Genomic DNA, 11074 nt, shown 5'->3' on the forward strand with positions numbered 1-11074 from the left:
CCCCCCCCCCCCCCCCCCCCAACTACTCTCATTAAACTTGAGTTATATGGGAATAAAATTGGCTAAATTTCTCTCCCCTACCTCCCATCTGAAGAATAATTCTATTAGGATAGATTCTGCCTATCACCACCCAAAAAAATTCCTGCTTAGAATTAAAGCACCTGTTCTATACTCTTTAGTTAAACTTTCTTGAAGTGTTTTCATTCTGTCATGTCAACACAGTGAATGTAACTCTTTTTTACCTTATTTATATGAAATAATTATGTTTAAATAAAGATTCAGTATTGCATACAAGTAAATGCTAGATTTTTCCATTGCAAACAAGTTTTGTTCCTTTAAGCAGTCTGGGGCATCTTGATAATTTTCTGTACTTCACTAATCTTCTCTCCTTTTTTCCCCTTTGCAAATGTTTGAAGAAGAGAAAAATACTGATTTTTACCATGATCATCAAGGAGGTGACCATGTAAGAGGAAAATTGTTCCTTAAGAAGAAATGTTAGGGACAGTTAGAACCGTGAATGGAGGCCAGGATAGGAAGATGTTTTTTTTTTTGTTTGTTTGTTTTTTTTTGTTTGTTTTTTTTTTTTTGAAAGACTTGAACTAGCATTGCTTCTACACACCATTGATTCTTTTGCGTTCACAAGGATTAACTGATGCAGGAAAACATCAGAATCAAACTGACCAATATACTGTTTCAAAACCCACATAAATGGTTATATCACCCTTGAAAGATTTAAAACTGCATACCTTCAGCTCTTCCCCATCCCCCACATGTGAAGAATTCAAGATACTCAAATATTTTAACCTTTGTTGTGCTGGCTTTACAAACCAAACATTCTTAAATCACTGTATGTGTGGTGAGAAAAAAGTCTAAGATTGAGACTTCTGTCCCTGGATTGGCAAGTGCTGGGAGCAGTACTGAGTTGGTAGTCTCAGATTCTCTTAATCTTTTACATTCTTCTGAGTTGATTGGTGCACTTTAGTTAGGAGGGTCTCCTCTTCTTCAAGACCTGTTATGTCTGTTCTAGTACTAGATACATTAGTAAACATACCAGGTTTCCAACAGTTGGGTTTTTGGAAACCAAATTGTAAAGTATACTTTCTAGATTCCAAGCATATGAATAAATACTTATACATTTAATAATTGGACTTTTTTTACAGGATTGTATTCCTTTGATTCTACTCACTTAACTGCAGCTCCAGCTGTTTTAAATGTTGGAGGATGTTTGTGGTTATACATGTAGGGATGTTGAATGACATCTGGAGACATCTTTATTAGGCATTTCCGATGTGGCAGAAAACTGTCTTCCCCTTTTCATGGTCTCCATAAATGTGCACTAAGTGCAGATCCAGAGCTGGTGTTTACTCTTAAAGTACATTCCTGAAAACATCTATGATGATAACTCTCCAAAATCAGTATTCATCATTACATGCTCCTGTACTGTGCAGCAGCTACACTATTACAAGTTCAAATCTGATTTACATGTTCAATTACAGGCTGCATCACGGAGGGAAATATTGCATTTAAATATTTGTTACCAAATATATTACATATCACTTTTATTTTGTGCTGTTTAAAATTACTTTAAAACAATTGAGAGAGGAAAAGTCCCTCTTTCTCTAGAACAGTCATTTGGTTGGAAGAGGCATTCAATCCATCTATCCTTTCTGGATTGTAGTAGGATCTATTTAATTTTTCTTACATCTTCTCTAAAAGATGATTGAATATTCTACTCTTGAATATCTTCCATAAGGTCAGTCTAACAGTCAGTTCCTGGTAACACTTGCTATTTCTTCATTATTCTTAAGTAAAATATGGTTATAGCGGTATCCTAGCTACAGCAAGGATACCACATATAGTGCTCTAATATCACTACTTCTGTCCACATCTTTTTGTGAGAATAATAGATTCTTGTTTGTAGTACTGTTTTTCCACCAGTCATTCTCATTTTTTTGGTTTTAATTTAGAACCTTACATACATACATGCTTGGTCCTAATTGCTGTCTTGTCTTGTTGGTTCCTTCATTATCACTTTCTCCTTTCTGAATGATATTTATATATGCTATCCAAGGACTTGATTTGAATGGGTTTGAGATGCTGAATTATTTTTTAGCCTGTTCTTTCCCAATTCTGCCTTGTAATGTCTCCCTCTTCTCAGTACAGTTTATTGTATGTAATTCTCTGTTAATGTTCCCACACAAATTTTAACTGGAGCTGCTCTCATCATTATATGTTGAGTCAACTTGTATGTAGTAATTGAGAATACTGTATGTATCCATCCAAGGTATCACATGGAGGTGCTTAAGTGTATATGGCATATTACAAAGTGGTTGCTAGAAAGGGGTCCTGTTTTTAGGGAACCCAAAATAAATATCTTTTCCTGTTCCCCCCCGCCCCCACATTGAAAACTGACAAATTAGGGTTAAATCTGAAAATGAAGTCTTCAAAGAAACAAGAGTCTTTTATCTCTAGCATTGTGGAATAGAAGGAAAGGAATAAGATATCAAGGCAGCAGGAGAGAAGTAGGAAATGAGAAAAGAAGTGTACAGAAATTTGAAGTGAGAGGCTGTGTAATAAAACACCCCTTCTAATCTTTTGTCTCTTCTCCCCTTGATAGATACATTATCATTGGTCCATATTATCTGTCATGTTTTTGGAACACTGTATAAATTACAGTGCAGTACAGCTTTTGTTTTCCTGCTTTTAAATCATATTTTCTCATTGGTTTAAAAAAAAAAAGCTATATTTTTATATTGTTTCATTGAATTGTTTTTAATTCTTATTTGTACTCCTTGTTGGACCCCAGCAGCATTGAAATTTGACTCTTGCCTGAATCAAGGCCTGAAATCCTGTGCCATCTACCTTTTTTTCACTAGTACCTTGACCACCTGTCCTCTTCTAATTTAAACTGCTGTATTTAGTAGGCAGAAAAATGGGTCATCTGCAGTGCTGATCGAACCTCTCCAGTGCGTTCAATTCCATCTCCTTATGGAAAGAAAAGAAATGCTTTGCTAACCCAGCCCTTTACCGTGCCTTTTCAACCTTCATAGATTCATAGATGTTAGGGTTGGAAGGGACCTCAATAGATCATTGAGTCCAACCCCCTGCATAGGCAGGAAAGTGTGCTGGGTACAGATGACCCCAGCCAGATGCCTATCTAACCTCCTCTTGAAAACCCCCAGGGTAAAGGAGAGCACCACCCCCCTTGGGAGCCCATTCCAGATTCTGGCCACTCTAACTGTGAAGAAGTTCTTCCTAATGTCCAGTCTAAATCTGCTCTCTGCCAGTTTATGGCCATTATTTCTTGTAACTTGCAGGGGTGCCTTGGTGAGTAGAGCCTCACCAATTCCCTTCTGCACCCCCATGATGAATTTATAGGTAGCCCCAAGGTCGCCTCTCAACCTTCTCTTGCAGAGGTTGAAGAGGTCCAGGTGCCCTAGTTTCTCCTCGTAGGGCTTGGCCTGCAAGCCCTTAACCATATGAGTGGCCCTTCTCTGGATCCTCTCCAGGTTATCTACATCCTTCTTAAAGTGTGGAGCCCAAAACTGGACGCAGTATTCCAACTGTGGTCTGACCAGTGCCTGGTAGAGGGGAAGTATCACCTCCTTGGTTCTGTTTGTCATGCATCTGCTGATGCATGATAAAGCACAGTTAGCTTTGCTGATGACTTCGTCACACTGACTACTCATGTTCATCTTGGAGTCCAGTAGGACTCCGAGATCCCTTTCCGCTTCCCTGCTGCTGAGCATGTCATTTCCTAGGCAGTAGGTGTGCTGGACATTTTTCATCCCTAGTTGCAGCATTTTGCATTTCTCCTTGTCAAATCACATTCTATTGTTTTCTGCCCGTTTGTCTAACCTGTCCGGGTCTGGCTGTAGTTGTTCCCTGCCCTCCGGTGTGTCCACTTCTCCCCACAGTTTTGTATCATCTGCAAACTTGGACAGAGTACACTTCACTCCCTAGTCCAAGTCACTGATGAAGACGTTGAAGAGTATTGGTCCAAGGACCGAGCCCTGCGGGGCCCCACTGCCCACGTGCTTCCAGGTCAATACCGACCCTTCCACCACCACTCTCAGGGTACAACCCGCTAGCCAATTTGCCACCTCTGATTCACTACCATGGTCCTTCTGGTTCTTAATTAGTTTATTCTTAGTATTTATACTGTTACCAACACTGGGTAATTGCAATAGAATTCCTTCAGATCTTGGCTCTGATCTCCTATGATTTTTAATCATCTTGTCACCGGCTGGCTAATATTGACAATGACAAATGGTTTCTTTCTGGCAGCATTTGTGGTAGTAGCCAATCTCTTTGTTACTTTGTTGGCTTTTTTTTTTCCTTCCTTCCTGTGCCATACTGTGAATGTCAGATGTATGTACAATGTTTCCCCTAGACTCCTAGGGCTGGAAGAGATTGCTGGGGGTCATCAGGAAGATAATCCCCTTCTCAGGGCAGGATCATCTCTGTCTAAAACCATTTCAGACAAATGATCGTCTAAACTGCTGTTAAAAACTTACAAGTGTGGAGATTCCACAACCTCTGTAGGTAACCTGTTCTAATGCTTAACCACCTTCATAGTGAGAGCGGTCTTTCTAATTTCCAACATGAATTTCCCTTATTGCAGATTAATACCGTTGTTCTTGTCCTGTCCCTTGTGGCTGCAAAAAAAGAATTTCACCATCCTCTTTATAACCACCCTTCAGATATTTGAAGATAGTTTATCAAATCTTTCCCGAGTCTTCTCTTCTGCAGACTACTCCAGTACTTCTTCCAGAGAATCCAGTCTTTTCTCATTCGTCTTTCTTCCTGTAATAATTTTATTGCTCTCTACTGGACTTTTAAAGTGTAGCGCCAAAAATTGGACACAGTACTCCGGGTGAGGCCCCATCTGTGCCACACAGAGGAGAATAATTACTTCCCTTGTCTTACAAGTGATACTCCTGTTAATACAAACCAGCATACTCTTGGCTTTCTTTGCAACAAGAGCATGTTTTTCTCTAGTATTCAGCTAATGGTCTGTTATAACCCCCAGGTCCTTTTCTGTGGTACTGCAGCCAAGCCAGTCATTCCCCAGCTTGTGTTTGTACATTTGATTGTTCCATTCTAAGTGCAAGACTCACACTTGTCCTATTTGGATTTAATTTGATTTCATTTGATTTTTCCAGTTTATCAAGGTCATTCTGAATCCTAATCCTGTTCTCTAAAGTATCTGCAACTTGACCCAGCTTGGTGTCATCTAAGAATGTGCTAAATGTGCACTCAATTTTATCCTTCAAATTATTAATGAAGATACTAAACAGTACCCAAGATAAACCAGTGGGGAACCCCACTTTATATCTCCTCCCAATTAGACAGTGAGCCATTAATAAATTCCACTTCGGGCATGATGATATAATCCACTATGTATTCATCGTACACTAATTTCATCTAGACTATATTTCCTTAATTTACTGATTATATTTATTATCACTGACAACACTGAAAACGTTTAGTTTTATATTTACTAGATAGCTGTCATAACGCAGCTAGTTGGTAGATAACAAAACTCAGAGTAGATAGGTTTATCACTGTTCTGTTTGTTCTCTCTTTGTGCATATAAGCACTGAGGTAATTGACTACCAAACTTAATGTAGTACCATCAGTAAACTTCAGTGCATGTATTGGACTGTTGAGTTGATATCCTGGGATACATAAAAACAGGGCTGACATGATCACTTCTTTATAAAGCGCTTCTCATAATAAATGGAAAAGGCAGAGTTATCTCCTTACTCTTCGATTGCTTGTTATTGTACAGTGGTCAGTAATTAGTCAAGTAATTTAAAATGCGTCTGGTGCTATCCAGAGGAGTCAACACATCATTTGCATAATTCTTGCTTGCACTGATGTGCCAAATCTGAACTGAAAAGAAGGCATTTTGCTAAACCACAGTACAAGAACGTGCACATGTAAAGGCAGAAAATTGACTACTGCATTAGAGTTGAAATATTCCAGGTAGAAGCAGCATTTCTGCTGCCCTCTTTACTGTCCATGTATCAACCCTCCTGAATCTGATACACTCTCACCAATTGCTTAACTTGATTCCTGGGTACATACACCATATTTTGCCCCTTCAGCCCAGCCAGCACAGCTTTCACCCCAGCTAGCTTGTAAGAGGCACCAGGTGTTGTGGTAAGATACAGGAAAGTGGCCTCTAGTATCCTGTTTGTCTCCAAGGCTTTGTCAGCATAGGTTGCACACATTGTCAGACTGATTGTCTACAAGTTTGCTTGTTCACTGTAGGAAACCTCTTGTATGCTTCTTCCTGAACGTCAGAATCTTTGTAATTTGTGGGAACCAATCCATTTACCAATCCTATTTTCTTCTGCAGTTAGCTAGGTTCAAATTGGAAAGGGAAGTAGGGAGTGTTTACTCATTAACTCTAACATCACCACTTAAACACAGTAAAGCAACATCATTATTGCTGTTATCTGGATCCTCGTGGATGCATCCAGCTCGGTTGCATTTCAGTCTTTTGTTCTTCCAGTTCTCCATGGTGTTTGTCAAAATCTCCTGCAGTGAAGACAGAAAAAGATGTTAGAGAACACTAAACAGCTTGTACAGGGTTTTGATATAGGAAACAGAAAGCACAGTTGATTAAAACTTTAACATTTCATCTCAAGGACGCTTAAGTAATTTCTGTACTATTTCCAAGTCAATATGAAAACAGATTTTTAAAAGTATACAGTGCAGTCTCCTGTATGCCTCATCTTTTTAGTAATAATGTACAACTGTTTGCATAAATTAGCAGATGTGAAAGCTAGAGTTTTTGGCAGCCAGTGGTAATAGTAGTTGAGCACACTGGCCAGCATTTTCAAACATGCATGCCTAAAATTTGGCTCCTAAGTCTGTGTGTACACATGTGATTGAAGTTGCTTGGTGATCAATGCTTCTTTAAAATCAATCACTCATGGGTGCTAAGATATGGATTTAGGAACTTAACTTTAGGCACCTATATTTTAAAGTATTATCCCTACCCCCACTTGGTTTAGAAAGTATTATGCATTTTTATGTTTCTGCTGTAGTGACCAGTAGTGAAATAGTAATAGCACTCAGAAAGGAAGAGACTTTGGTTTATATTTGCTTTACATAGTTAATGTTTGATTTGCAAACATAACAGATGGCAACTTTCGTTTTAATGTAGAAAGTTAAATTTTCATTTCCTAAAGTTAACCAAATACTGGCACCAAAATTGTTTAGGTATCTTATTATGAAGCCACAGATTCATGGAAATTGCAAACCAAATTAGTGGCTGACAGAATTGTTATTTTATTATTCCAGTTACTACTACCATGAAAAGACTTACTTACAGTTCTTTCTGCTGTACAATCTCTTGGTCTTATAGTTAGGCATTACTGTTTCTGTCAGTTACTCCTTTTTTCTAAATGAAAAAACATAAGAATTGCCATACCAGATCAGATCAGTAGTCTGTCTTGTCTGATGCCCTGTCTATAAGCTTGTTCCAACCTCCATTGAAGAAAGTGCCTCATTGGCTGGAGTTGATGTATCAGTTACTGTGACAATGGCCAGTTCCAAATGCTTTGGAGGAAGGGGTGGAAAACCCTCAATAGAAAGATATAGAATAACTTCCTCCTAGGAAAATCCAGGTCAGTTTGGTTGTTGGTTTGTATTGTGAAGCATGAGGTTGTAAGATTTGTGTTTATACCTGTTGTTTGTTTAAAATATGTCCTGTGTAATATTCAGTTTTAGAACCTTTGTGTAAACACTGTTATAAATAAACACCTTCTCTTAATTAAACAGCAAGTGTGTTGCTGCTTTCAAAATACCATTATATTAGCCAACAAAGTAATCCCTTGCACCATGAAAGTGTGTCTAATCATGAATATTTTAATGTAAACAGAAACAGGTGACCACAGACTACAGGATGATCTCTTCTTTGTTAGGACACTAATTGTAATATCTGTCATCTATATTTCAGTGGATAATTTTGATAGTAAAGTACAGAAGCCAGATTTGCTTTTCAGCAGACGTATTGGATGTCTTGCGTTTAATAGTAGTAAAATGTTATCTTTGCCATTAAAGTAAGCAGACATTACTGGAAAACGCACAGGAAGCAGTCATTCTGAATGAGAAGGTGACAGTCACTTGCAAGCTCTTTTTTCCCTCCTCCTCATTTTACTGTCCTATACTTTGTGGTATTTAACTTGAGTTGGGCTCAAGTCTCTCTTTAACGCTCCACTTAAGATGAATGAATATGTTGCATATAGTTCAATGGTAGGTAGTATCTGCTTCTGTGGTGTGTTGTCTTGTGCACCATATACTAATCTACACAACATGGTCAAGAACTATGTAATCACAATAAACATAGTACATTAGTTGTGTGTTCATTTTAATGAGGAAGTTAAATGTTAATGACATATTAGAAAACCATGTGCTGTTAGTTGTCAATAAGAAAAAATGGGAAATGGATTTCTTTTAGTGCAGTTTGGTAAATAGCTACTGTTAACACACAGTTGCCCATGGTAAAAGGCTCTGTGTGTGTGTGTGTGTGTGTGTGTGTGTGTACACATACATTTTTATAAGTAGTTTTGAAGCATATATACTTCATTATTTATTGTTCTTATTACTTTGAGAACAATAATACAGTCCCTTATGTCTCACTAATTCAGTTTTCATTATTTACCCTGCCACTACTGATCTGCCTAATATCAGGTTTTATGTACTTAAACACAGGTGTAGTTCTGTGGTATCTGTGATGGGGTATCAATATGTATAATACATTCTAGCCCACCCCTGTGTTGAGCATGTAGTAATAGTGACTCTCAATAATATGCTTAGGGTAGTAAGAAAAACACTTCTACATAAAGTGAAATAAGAAATGTGACTCTGTCTTCTTCGGCAGATGCCAGCATTAAATTGAAGAATATCAGCCACACTCTGAAATGCTTAGCACAATCATTTCTTCTTGTTTCCTTTTCTGCTTACTGGAATAAAAGAATATTCATTTCCAGTGAAGTGCTATTCCAAATCATTTCATGAAATGTAATTTCTATTTTAGATCTGTGCCCATCATCCATAGTAGACATTAAATCTGCTAAGTCTTGTCCTTGTTCAAATAGGATTTCACCAGTATTGGATTATGTTCCTCTGTAAAGGCTCAGCTGTACAAGGTGCTGAGCATTCTGGATTTCATCCAATCAAAAGTTTAAGCGTTAACTTCAAGTTTAAATATGTGAGGAGCTCTGTTACTGCTAAACAAATGCTTAAGTTTTTGCAGGGTTGTGTCCTCAGTGTTGCATTGTTACATGACTATAGTTGAATTCTCTCACTTTACCTTGCCATATAGAATATATTACCCATAGAATATATTATAGCAGACCTTGTCAGTCATCTTTGAGTAATTCAAGTACAATGTCAAACATGCAGAGATTCTCACATTGATCTTTACACTGTGCTTCCTGTGATATTGGAGTGCATTCTATTAACACAAAATTTATACTGCCTTCTGCAGTTCTCTTTGAGATTCTACTCGCTAATATGTGGTGATTTTTGTACAGGGCATTGGCATTGAAGAGTTAAGGACATGTAAATTCTAAACTCAGTTACAGAAATCCTCTTTTTTTTCTCCTCACTTCTATTCTGGTCAGATCATCCTCTACAGTAGTTTGGGGTCAGGTTAACTTTACTCCTGCTTGGAGAGACATTCTTTATTAACCGTAATTAAAATGTGTATCTCACGCTTTCATTGCTTATCAGAGTAATATAAGAAAAATCTCATTTTGTTTTAACAGCTTTTGACCTAATAATTTAATGGAATTGTAAGCCCTTGGAAAAAATAGGGTTTGCATTCAAAGTGTAGATAAGACCTAGGAACAGAACCATGTCAACAATGTGTTAAAAGCCTTTTGCATTTCCTCTATTTTATTGTAAATGAATTGGAATCCTCCTTAGTTTCTCCAGACATCAGATTTGATGAACATTAATGGTCCAGCTGGGATCCAAGGAAGGGATATGGTGGGCAGATTAGGAAAAAGAAATTGCCTTGATCTCAGGCCAGCAAGATCTGGAGGTGTTGTGAAGTCAGTATTTTTAACCCATTCAGCATAGGAAAGGGAACATTTCCATTGCTTTCCTTCCATGCTCTAAAATAAACCAACATTGGATGCCTGTAGGAGGAGGACTGCTGTAATATGGAGCTTTGAACACAGGAAAAGAAATGGTGAAAAAGAAAGGGAGCTTTTAGGATATCTTCCAAGGGAGGGTAATTTATATAATACACTGGTATAAAAAAGTGAAGGAGAATTGTCCTGGAATTAAGATTCTTACCTCATTGATTTACTAGCATTGGTTAAGGTTATCCATCTCTACTGTTCATTCCAGCAGAGAGCTTTACAGAGTTTTTGATAGATGTGAGGTGTTAATTTCCTAAACAAAATCTGTACTCCTGGTAGCACTAGAACATTAAATAAGGGGAATCCTCATGATTATATATAGCATGACTTATTATCATTTTGTAAATTTATAAGTAAATGAAGTGTCAGGTGATAGGATTATACGTTTATGTAGGTATGCTGTTCTTATTCATTTTCTTGTAGGAATTGAGTAGTTCTTTTGGGGGATATATGCTGCAAAGTGCCAAATAAAAGTGAAAGTGGGAGGGTAAAATGTGGAGATATGTGAAAAAATCATGTATATGGAACTCCTTATATTAAAAAAAATGATGACATCCTTTGAAAGGTTTTATTTTCTCTCTAAGATAATATATGTGTAATGTAGGTTCATGGTACAGAATATAAGCACACATACACAGTGATTTAAAACAGGGAATATTGCCCATCCGTGTTTGTAAAACAAAACAAACAAACAAAAAAATAGGTTAAAATAGTCACAAATGCACAAAATTACAAAACAGAATGGGAAAATCAGGTCTAACAGTGTTATTCCTAATGTTTGTGACATGCTACATTGGCCAGGTAGTCACTGCTTCAGAAAGCCCTACATACTTACACTTTGTACTAGTTTTTTTTCAGTCCGTCACCTTTGTAACTGAACTTTATTGTTTGGTGGTCAGTTTCTT

At 37.5% G+C, this 11074-nt stretch overlaps 1 protein-coding gene across 1 annotated transcript in view; it reads left to right on the plus strand.

Annotated features, from left to right (window-relative positions):
- Positions 1 to 11074, plus strand: part of WDR33 (WD repeat domain 33) — a 116850-nt gene that overhangs the window by 39266 nt on the left and 66510 nt on the right. The gene's annotated exons all lie outside the window — the stretch shown is intronic.

This window comes from Gavialis gangeticus, unplaced genomic scaffold, assembly GCF_001723915.1.
Source record: "Gavialis gangeticus isolate Ggan-Ray unplaced genomic scaffold, GavGan_comp1, whole genome shotgun sequence".
Lineage (NCBI taxonomy): Eukaryota > Metazoa > Chordata > Crocodylia > Gavialidae > Gavialis > Gavialis gangeticus.